Genomic DNA, 12,208 nt, shown 5'->3' with positions numbered 1-12,208 from the left:
CAGCCAATCATAAAGAGTTATTGATGGTTGGGTTTAAACATTGGATACATATTTTATGTTTGATTAGTTTTATATTCAATGGTTTTGGTGAGTTGAATAAGGTCGATAGAACCAAAGTCAAGAAATAATTGTTTATTTTGTGATATGATATCACAAACGTATTTAATGAATAAAAGTCTGACAATAATGGTTTGTTATATGTCGTTATTTTATTATTCTATCTGTAGCTTCAATTAGTGGAAAAAAGATACCCTTAAATAGCGATCACTTAAATAATTTTTTTACTGTTTTTTTATGTATTTCAAGTTAAAAGGAAAAACATTCTTATGATTTGGATATAAAATCTTCATTTTAAAATTAAAATAATGCAGATGTATGACTTTATATTATATTATTATGCTATGTTTAGAGTGTATGAATAAAAAACTAATGAAATTCTTCCGTGATAGGTCTCAGCTTCTCTGTGATATACTGAGGAAATATAAATTAAGAGCAATTTGGTTATCACAAGCAAGAGTGATCTCTGTAACTTTCCCAAATCTCAATTCTTTAAGTAATTGTTTGTGTTAATTAAGGTCACAAGACAGAAGTCATTTCTTTCTGCTAAGCTTCTGCACTACATCTTCTCACCATGTTCTGCTTCTTCTTTTTTATTCCTTTTATAAGCATAGACTATTATCCTATATTATTAATATTAATATAGTTTACAACATGCTCAGAAAGAACCTCTCCAAAATCATGTTCAGACAATAATCATGTTTCGAGAATAATTTTGCTTTTATATTCATATATACATATATTGGAAACAATGTATGAAGAAGGAAGGAAAGTGTCTTATTTCTTTAATATCTACTGTGCTGGATTTCAAACAATCACCTCTGAACTGATACTCTCTGTTTTGTTAATTGCTAGATATTTTAAATATTTATAATTTCACTTATATATTGTTTTCAAAATTCAAAAAAAATGTTTAATTACTTTTTATAGCCTGTATCTTTACTTTTCATCTAATCTTTACTTAAGTTATATAAATGTATTTATAATATTGACTTAATTTTTTAATTCCATTAAGCCAGGTCATTTGTCTAATAATTAGGTATAGTAGCAATACAATTCTTTTAAGAATGTATACAGACTTTTAACAGAAATCAATGTTTAGTTGTAGATCAATCATAATAAAAGACTCATTGGTGAAAGAGTCATTGGAAATTTGAGGATCCATGGTGGAAGAGAATAGCGCCACAAAGTATCATCTGACAGTTCAACAATGAGTTGAAATTGTGAATTGAATGAGTTGATTTTTCTAAGGTAAAAGTCCAAGAGGTGACAGTTTGAATATACAAGATTTCTGTTGAATTGCATGAGTTGAAATTGTGAATTGCATGAGTGAGCAAAACAGTTTAGTTAGAAAAATGAAGTTTAGAAGTCTCTAATAGTTCAATTCAATTTTTTAGTACATAACTAGTTGGCTGAACTAATCAATAATAGTTCACTGTTGACGAGGATAAATTGGTTCTGTTTTATGCTGCCACATGTAAAATATATTGTAAAATAACTAAAGCTTCTTCCATTAAATTGGTTCTGGATTCTGACAACTCTGTTTGAGCAATGAACATTCCCAAGTTAATCCTTCACCGGGAAATAATTCAAATTGAGGGCAATCATCAATTGCTAGCGAAACTATTCAAATGGGATTTAGTTTTATTTTTTTATATTAAATTTGGATGACATTTTGATATGCGATCTTGGAAGAATAGTGGTGGTTGTTAGCTACAATTTAAGATTATCTTTATTGAATAATGTGATCTTTTAACATTATTTGAATAATGTTGTGGTGTTTTCAATGTGTAATAGTGTGATTAAAATACTATATATAGTGTAATAGTTTCTTCATTTGTTATGAATTCAGAGAACGCTAATCTTTTTAAAGGCAGGTAAAAGCATAGACCACATAAGTATAATCAAATGATGCCAACATAATTTGCCCCATCACTGATAGAGAATGTTGTCTCCCCTGATCCTGTACCTACATATTTTGTTTTTGGCTGATGTGATTATAATTTTTTGATACCTCAAGCATTGACTACGTTTCCTTTCTGGAATATCAAGCTAAAGGACGGTGATGGATGGAACTATACCTTCCAACTACAGAGTAATCTTTGGAGAATAAACACCACATGCTAGAACATCTGCACTTCACAAGTTTTAGTGTACACATCCATTTTCTGAATATTCAACTCACAACCATCGATCGATATTTGTTGAAGGAAGTCGTAATGGATGATGGGAATTTTCACAACGTGCCACAATCGTGCCACAAGATTGGCAATAAAAGGAAGGTTCGTTTGTGTGTGAAACTGTTTGATTTTTTTTGTGGGTGAATACTCATCCGTTTGACCTGAAATTTGTGGTGTTTTGTTCCAAATTATGTGGAGATTCATACGTGAAATTTCAGGAAAAAACTATTTCAAGAGAATTTTTCATAAATTTTATGCAAACCAAGGCTATGCTCTACCAAAACTTGTGAAATTTCGTCCTACTCTCTCCAATTTTATTCTGGGTCCGTATAGCGCTGAAAAATTCACACAAGTACTTTCATATGTTATTAACACCCAGGTACGGAGGCACGTCCATAAATAAATCACAAAAAGAACATACGGGGAAGAAAAGTCAAGACGTTTCGTTTTCGGAAAACTAGTTTTGTTCACTCTCAGTGTGGAACTTACTAAGCCTTACTCCTTCGATATTTTTGATTAAAATTTTTACCAGACATTCGTCACTGTGTCTATTGAGTTTTGGCTGAGATTTGAGCCCCAGATTCGCGGCACAAGATTGGAAATAAATTTTTTATTCATCACTGCCAGGGCTGAAAAGAAGGTTCGTTTGTGTGTGAAATTGTTTGATTTTTCTCATCGGTGAAAACTCATCCGTTTAACCTGAAATTTGTTGCGTTTTAACCAAATTCAATGGAGATTCCTGTGTGGAATTTTAGGAAAAAACTATTTCAGGAGAATTTTTCAGAAATTTTGTGCAAACTAAGGCTATCCTCTACCAAAACTTGTGAAATTTCGTAGTACTCTCTGCAAATTTATTTTGGATCCGTATAGCGCTGAAAAATTTCACACAAGTGCTTTCATTTGTTGTTTGCACCCAGGTAAGGAGGCTCGTCCATAAACAAATCACAAAAAGAACATACAGGGAAGAAAAACAAGGACGTTTCGTTTTCGGAAAATCAGTTTTGTTCATTCTCGGTCTGGGACTAACTACGCCTTACTCCTTAGGTATTTTTTTCTGAAATTTTTACCAGACATTGGTCACCGTGTCTATTGAGTTTAGACGGAGATTTGAGCCCCAGATTCGTGCCACAAGATTTGGTAATAAATTTTTTATTCATCACTGCCAGGGCTTAAAGGAAGCTTCGTTTGTGTGTGAAACTGTTTTATTTTTTTCGTGGATGAGTACTCATCCGTATGACCTAAAATTTGTCGTGTTTTGTCCCAAATTTAGTGGAGATTCTTATGTGGAATTTCAGGAAAAAACTATTTCGGAAGATTTTTTCAGAAATTTTGTGGAAACCAAGGCTATCATCTACCAAAACTTGTGAAATTTCGCCGTACTCTCTGCAATTTTATTCTGGGCCCATATAGCACTGAAAAAATTCACACAAGGACTTTCATATGTTGTTTGCACCCAGGTAAGGAGGCACGTCCATAACCAAATCACAAATAGAAGATACGGGGAAGATAGGCCAGGACGTTTCGTGTTCGGAAAACTAGTTTTGTTCACTCTCGGTCAGGGACTTACTACGACTTACTCCTTGGGTATTTTTGTCTGAAATTTTTACCTGACATTCGTCACCGTGTCTATTGAGTTTTGGAAGAGATTTGAGCCCCAGATTCGTGTCACAAGATTGGCAATAAATTTTTTATTCATCACTGTCACTGCCATGGCTGAAAGGAAGGTTCGTTTTTGTGTGAAACTGTTTGATTTTTGTCGTGGGTGAGTAGTCATCCGTTTAACCTGAAATTTATCGCGTTTTGTCCCAAATTCAGTATAGATTCTTACGTGGAATTCTAGGAAAAACTATTTCGGGAGAATTTTTCTGAAATTTTTTGCAAACCAAAGCTATCATCTACCAAAACTTGTGAAATTTCGCTCTACTCTCTACAACTTTATTTTGGGCCCGTATAATGCTGAAAAAAATTCACACAAGTACTTTCATTTGTTTTTTGCACCCAGGTAAGGAGGCACGTCCATAAACAAATCACAAAAAGAAGATACGAGAAAGAGAAGACAGGACGTTTTGTTTTTGCGAAACGAGTTTTGTTCACTCTCGGTCTGGGACTTACTACGCCTTATTCCTTGGGTATTTTTGTCTGAAATTTTTTCCAGACATTCGTCACCGTGTCTATTCAGTTTTGGATGAGATTTGAGCCCCAGATTCCTGCCACAAGATTGGCAATAAATTTTATATTCATCATTGCCATGGCTGAAAGGAAGGGTCGTTTGTCTGTGAAACTGTTTGATTTTTGTCGTGGGTGAGTACTCACCCGTTTGACCTGAAATTTATCGCGTTTTGTCCCAAATTCAGTGGATAATCTTACGTGCAATTCCAGGAAAAAAACTATTTCGGGAGAATTTTTCAGAAATTTTGTGGAAACCCAGGCTATCCTCTACCAAACTTGTGAAATTTCGCCGTACTCTCTGCAATTTTATTATGGGCCCGTATAGCACTGAAAAAATTCACACAAGTACTTTCATATGTTGTTTGCACCCAGGTAAGGAGGCACGTCCATAACCAAATTGCAAATAGAAGTTACGGGGAAGATAGGCCAGGACGTTTCGTGTTCGGAAAACCAGTTTTGTTCACTCTCGGTCTGGGACTTACTACGCCTTACTCCTTAGGTATTTTTGTCTGAAATTTTTACCAGACATTCATCACCGTGTCTATTGAGTTTTGGATGAGATTTGAGCCCCAGATTCGTGTCACAAGATTGGCAATAAATTTTTTATTTATCACTGCCATGGCTGAAACGGAAGGTTCGTTTTTGTGTGAAACTGTTTGATTTTTGTCGTGGGTGAGTAGTCATCCGTTTAAACTGAAATTTATCGCGTTTTGTCCCAAATTCAATATAGATTCTTTCGTGGAATTCTAGGAAAAAACTATTTCGGGAGAATTTTTCTGAAATTTTGTGCAAACCAAAGCTATCCTCTACCAAAACTTGTGAAATTTCGGTCTACTCTCTACAACTTTATTTTGGGCTCGTATAGTGTTGAAAAAAATTCACACAAGTACTTTCATTTGTTGTTTGCACCCAGGTAAGGTGGCACGTCCATAAACAAATCACAAAAAGAAGATACGAGAAAGAGAAGACAAGACGTTTTGTTTTCGGAAAACGAGTTTTGTTCACTGTCGGTCTGGGACTTACTACGCCTTACGCCTTGGGTATTTTTGTCTGAAATTTTTTCCAGACATTCGTCACTGTGTCTATTCAGTTTTGGATGAGATTTGAGCCCCAGATTCATGCCACAAGATTGGCAATAAATTTTATATTCATCACTGCCAGGGCCTAAAGGACGGGTCGTTTGTCTGTGAAACGGTTTGATTTTTGTCGTGGGTGAGTACTCACCCGTTTGACCTGAAATTTATCGCGTTTTGTCCAAAATTCAGTAGATAATCTTACATGCAATTCCAGGAGAAAAACTATTTCGGTAGAATTTTTCAGAAATTTTGTGCAAACCATGGCTATCCCCTACCAAGACTTGTGAAATTTGGCACTATTCTCTGTAATTTATTTTGGGCCCGTATAGCGCTGAAAAAATTCACACAAGTATTTTCATATGTTGTTTGCACCCAGGTAAGGAGGCACGTCCATAACAAAATCACAAAAAGAAGATACGGGAAAGAGAGATCAGGACGTTTTGTTTTCGGAAAACGAGTTTTGTTCACTCTCGGTCTGCGACTTACTACGCCTTACTCCTTGGGTATTTTCGTCTAAAATTTTATCCAGACATTCCTCACCGTGTCTATTCAGTTTTGGATGAGATTTGAGCCCCAGATTCATGCCACAAGATTGACAATAAATTTTATATTCATCACTGCCATGGCTGAAAGGAAGGGTCGTTTGTCTGTGAAACCGTTTGATTTTTGTCGTGGGTGAGTACTCATCCGTTTGACCTGAAATTTATCGCGTTTTGTCCCAAATTCAGTGGATAATCTTACATGGAATTCTAAGAAAAAACTATTTCGGGAGAATTTTTCAGAAATTTTGTGCAAACCAAGGCTATCCTCTACCAAAACTTGTGAAATTTTGCGCTACTCTCTGCAATTTTATTTTGGGCCCGTATAGCGCTGAAAAAATTCACACAAGTATTTTCATATGTTGTTTGCACCCAGGTAAGGAGGCACGTCCTTAACAAAATCACAAAAAGAAGATACGGGAAGAGAGATCAGGACGTTTCGTTTTTGGAAAACCAGTTTTCTCACTCTCGGTCTGGGACTTACTAGCCCTTTCTCCTTGGGTATTTTTGTCTGAAATTTTTACCAGACATTCGTCACCGTGTCTATTGAGTTTTTGAATAGATTTGAGCCCCAGATTCGTTTCACAAGATTGGCAATAAATTTTTTATTCATCACTGCCATGCTGAAAGGAAGGTTCGTTTTTGTGTGAAATTGTTTGATTTTAGTCGTGGGTGAGTACTCATCCGTTTGACCTGAAATTTATCGCGTTTTGTCCCAAATTCAGTGCATATTCTTCTGTGGAATTCTATGAAAAAAATATTTCGGGAGAATTTTTTTGAAATTTTGTGCAAACCAAAGCTATCCTCTACCAAAACTTGTGAAATTTCGCTCTACTCTCTACAACTTTATTTTGGGCCCGTATAGTGCTGAAAAAAATTCACACAAGTACTTTCATATGTTCTTTGCACCCAAGTAAGGAGGCACGTACATAAACAAATCACAAAAAGAAGATACGAGAAAGAGAAGACAGGACGTTTTATTTTCGGAAAACGAGTTTTGTTCACTCTCGGTCTGGGTCTTACTACGCCTTACTCCTTGGGTATCTTTGTCTGAAATTTTTTCCTGACATTCTTCCCCGTGTCTATTCAGTTTTGGATGAGATTTGAGCCCCGGATTCGTGTCACGAGATTGGCAATAATTTTTATATTCATCACTTCCATGGCTGAAAGGAAGGGTCGTTTATCTGTGAAACTGTTTGATTTTTTACGTTGGTGAGTACTCATCCTTTTGACCTGAAATTTGTTGCGTTTTGTCCCAAGTTCAGTAGAGATTCTTATATGGAATTTCAGGAAAAAAAATTTTGAGAGAATTTTTCAGATATTTTATGCAAACCAAGGCTATCCCCTACCAAAACTTGTGAAATTTCGCACTACTCTCTGCAATTTTATTCTGGGCCCGTATAGCGCTGAAAAAATTCACACAAGTACTTTCATATGTTGTTTGCGCCAAGGCAAGGATGCACGACCATAAACAAATCACAAATAGAAGATACGGGGAAGAGAAGCCATGACGTTTCCTTTTTGGAAAACTAGTTTTGTTCACTCTCGGTCTGGGACTTACTTCGTCTTACTCCTTCCGTATTATTATCTGAAATTTTTACTAGACATTTGCCATTGTGTCTATTGAGTTTTGCACGAGATTTGAACCCCAGATTCGTGCCAGAAGATTGGCAATAAATTTTTTATTCATCAATGCCAAGGCTGAAAGGAAGGTTCGTTTGTATGTGAAACTGTTTGATTTTTTTCGTGGGTGAATACTCATCCGTTTGACCTGAAATTTGTCGCATTTTTGTCCCAAATTCAGTGGAGATTCTTATGTGAAATTTCAGGAAAAGACAATTTCGAGAGAATTTTTCAGAAATTTTATGCAAACCAAGGCTATCTCTACCAAAACTTGTGAAATTTCGCCCCACTCTCTGCAATTTTATTTTGGGCCCGTATAGCGTTGAAAAAATTCACACAAGTACTTTCATACGTTGTTTGCACCCAGGTAAGGAGGCACATCCATAAACAAATCACAAAAAGAAGATACGGGGATGAGAAGCCATGACGTTTCGTTTTCGGAAAACCAGTTTTGTTCACTCTCGGTCTAGGACATACTACACCTTACTACTTGGGTATTTTTGTCTTATATTTTAACCAGACATTCGTCACTGTGTCTATTGAGTTTTGTCTGAGATTTGAACCCCAGATTCATGCAACAAGATTTGCAATAAATTTTTTATTCATCACTGTCAGGATGAAAGGAAGGTTCGTTTGTGTGTGAAACTGTTTGATTTTTTTTCGTGGGTGAGTACTCATCCGATTGACTTGAAATTTGTCGCGTTTCGTCCCAAATTCAGTGGAGATTCTTATGTGGAATTTTAGGAAAAAACAATTTCGAGAGAATTTTTCATAAATTTTATGCAAACAAAGGCTATCTCTACCAAAACTTGTGAAATTTTGCCCTACTCTCTGCAAGTTTATTCTGGGCCTGTATAGCGCTGAAAAAATTCACACAAGTACTTTCGTATGTTGTTTGCACCCAGGCAAGGAGGCACGACCATAAACAAATCATAAAAAGAAGATACGGGGAAGAAAAGCCATGACGTTTCCTTTTTGGAAAATCAATTTTGTTCACTCTCGGTATGGGACTTACTTCGCCTTACTCATTCGGTATTTTTGTCTGAAATTTTTACTAGACATTTGTCACTGTGTCTATTGAGTTTTGGCTGAGATTTGAGCCCCAGATTCGTGCCAGAAGATTGGCAATAAACTTTTTATTCATCACTGCCAGAGCTAAAAGGAAGGTTTGCTTGTGTGTGAAACCGTTTGATTTTTTTCGTGGGGGAGTACACATCCGTTTGACCTGAAATTTGTCACGTTTTTTTCCAAATTCAGTGGATATTCTCTCATGAAATTTCAGGAAAAAACTATTTCGGAAGAATTCTTCAGAAATTTTGTGCAAACCAAGGTTATCCTCTACCAAAGCTTGTGAAATTTCGCCCTACTCTCATAATTTTATTCTGGGCCTGTATAGCGCTGAAAAAATTCGCACAAGTACTTTAATATGTTGTTGGCACCCAGGCAAGGAGGCACGTCCATAAACAAATCACAAATAGATGATACGGGGAAAACAAGTCAAGACGTTTCGTTTTTGGAAAACCAGTTTTGTTCACTCTCGGTCTAGGATTTACTCCGCCTTACTCCTTGGGTATTTTTGGATGAAATTTTTACCAGACATTCGTCACTGTGTCTTTTGAGTTTTGACTGAGATTTGAGCCCCAGATTAGTGTCACAAGATTGACAATAAATTTTTTATTCATCACTGCCAGGACTGAAAGGAAGGGTCGTTTGTGTGTGAAACTGTTTGATTTTTTTCGTGGGTGAGTACTCATCCGTTTGACCTGAAATTTGTCGCGTTTTGTCCCAAACTCAATGGATATTCTTTCATGGAATTTCAGGAAAAAAAACTATTTTGGGAGAATTTTTCAGAAATTTTGTGCAAACCAAGGCTATCCCTCTACCAAAACTTCTAAAATTTCGCCCTACTCTCTTCAATTTTATTCTGGGCCCGTATAGTGCCGAAAAAATTCACACAAGTACTTTCATTTGTTGTTGGCACCCAGGCAAGGAGGCACGTCCATAAACAAATCACAAAAAGAAGATATGGGGAAGAGAAGCCAGGACGTTTCGTTTTTGGAAATCCAGTTTTGTTCACTCTCGGTCTGGGACTTACTGCGCCTTACTCCTTCGGTATTTTTGCCTAAAATTTTTATCAGACATTCGTCACTGTGTCTATTGAGTTTTGGCTCAGATTTGAGCCCCAAATTTCTGCCATAAGATTGGAAGTAAATTTTTAAGTCATCACTGCCAGGGTTGAAAGGAAGGTTTGTTTGTGTGTGAAACTGTTTGATTTTTTTCGTGGGTGAATACTCATCCGTTTGACCTAAAATTTGTCACGTTTTGTCCCAAATTCAGTAGAGATTCTTATGTGGATTTTCAGGAAAAAAAAAACTATTTTGGGACAATTTTTCAGAAATTTTGTGCAATCGAAGGAATATCTCATACCAAAACTTATGAACTTTCGCCCTACTTTCTGCAATTTTATTATGAGTCCGTATTATGCTGAAAAATAAAATAAATGAATGGGTAGTTTTCAGATGTGTTTAATTTCATAAGTTAATTCATTTTTTTGACAAATTTGGGTACTTTAAAATATCAATCAAATTTCATAAGAAGATATAAGTTCGGTAAAATTCCAATTGTAAAAATTTAAACTTAATTTTATTTGGACATTGTTCAGTCTTCTGCTGAGAAACGGATACTGTAAACAAGATAGTGTGATTAGCACGGGATCTCTTTCTTCCATTTAAATCATTAACTTAAAAATAAGAGTCGACGAAAGAATGAGTGTATCCATCATAATAACATTAGCATACGAATTTTATAGAGCTGCATGTTTAGATTTTTCCAAATTCACTCATAGAAAAGAAAAAGCTGAATTCCAAAAAACAGAGATTTAATAACACTCATAGATGAGTGTTAAGAAAAAGGTACTACAAACAAAGATGCAGAGGAGAAACATCAATGCCAATGAGGTTAGGTAATACAGTTATGTCTTAAAACAACTAATAAGCTGCACTGCTGCAAATCCGAATAACAAAGTGAATGAATGCTCAGTATGTTAAACTTAAAAAGGCCAACTCCTGAACTGAAATCTTGCATTGCCAAGGATCGTTTACAAAGGACATTCTTCCAAATTTAGGAAGTGGAACCTTTTCGCATCATGTAAACTGTCAAAATTCTCAAACATTGTTGATTGCAAATGATAAATGACAAGTCATTTTTAGTAAACATCGTGTTTTATCAACTTCTAAGTTGAAGAATATTTCTCCACAAGCATATTTTGCCAAATCTTTGAGAAGTTCATGCATGACAAAACATGATTCAAATCCGCTTGGTTGTTGAAAAAACGACCTTGATACTAGATCATCAAATGTTAAGGGCATTGTAGAAAATTTTCAGTTACCCACAACAAAGTTATACTCTCCCTGTCAAAGCTTTTAATCCTCTCTTTGAATATACAAGATTTGTAGAGAGGAGGTGTTGGCTCCCAATAATCACTTTTTATCTCCAACTATACAATACAATACTTGGTCAACAAGAAACTTTACACTTCTCTAACTTTGTTGTTGCTGTTCAGAGTCCTTAAACTTTTAGTCCTTGAAAGTGGCAAAATTATAATTGAAACAGTAGCCTGCATTTTGGTGAGATAGAAGAAAAATATTCATTTGTTCATCAAATATGTTGATTGGTCATAACATGATATTCAATGTTGGAATATTTGTTAATTATCTGAGAAAGACTAGAATCATATTGCCAAAGTATCGTATAAAAGATGCTTTAAATTAGTAATTAAAATTAAGATATTTCTAACCCCAGGTATTTATATTATTTAGTTGAACTCATGCATTAAATGAACTAATTAGCAGTGTATGAATCAAATAATTTATAAAATATCAAGTTGAGTTTTATCTTACTGAGGGCTAAATATGATTTTTTTTCTAATAGTAGGAATTGAACACAAGTAGCAGAAGGTTTTCAATAACTCACACTACTGAACCAATTGAGTATAAAGTTGTTTTTTCTAATAGGCAGTAGTGTTACATTTATTTGCTTCTCATTTTTCAAGATATTGAATCTTAGTACTCTTAGAATACAAACAGAAAACTATGACATCAGTCTCAGCAGGAAAAGGTTGAAAATATGAATTTGAGTCTCAAGATCAGAATATTAAGGAAACTAAAATTGGAGCATGACAAGGTTGTGTGGGTGAACACTAAAATGGATGGATGCATGACCTTACACATTAGACCCTGTTTTAAAAAGATTACTGAAATTTTCTCAGTTTAGGTTGTCACCAAAGAACTTCATCAGGGTTGATTCAAGCTATTTCTATTACTATTTTTTCTGTAAAACTCAGTCTTGATTGAACATCATAAAACTTCTTTTAATGTTTAAAAATCTTGATAGAATATTCCAAGAGCTTTTTAATAAAGAAAAAAGTGGTTTAAAAATACTTTTAAATTTAAATTACAAGTTCCTTAGATACAGAATGTCCCTTATGTCCACTGCAGTTTCCATTCATCTTTCCTCCACTCAAAACCCATAACTTCATTTTTGGGATCATTTAGTTCCAGTGATC

This window comes from Phaseolus vulgaris, chromosome 4 (genome assembly GCF_000499845.2).
Source record: "Phaseolus vulgaris cultivar G19833 chromosome 4, P. vulgaris v2.0, whole genome shotgun sequence".
In the NCBI taxonomy this organism is placed as follows: domain Eukaryota; kingdom Viridiplantae; phylum Streptophyta; class Magnoliopsida; order Fabales; family Fabaceae; genus Phaseolus; species Phaseolus vulgaris.
The sequence above is the reverse complement of the archived record's forward strand: the minus strand, read 5'-3'. Positions refer to the sequence as shown.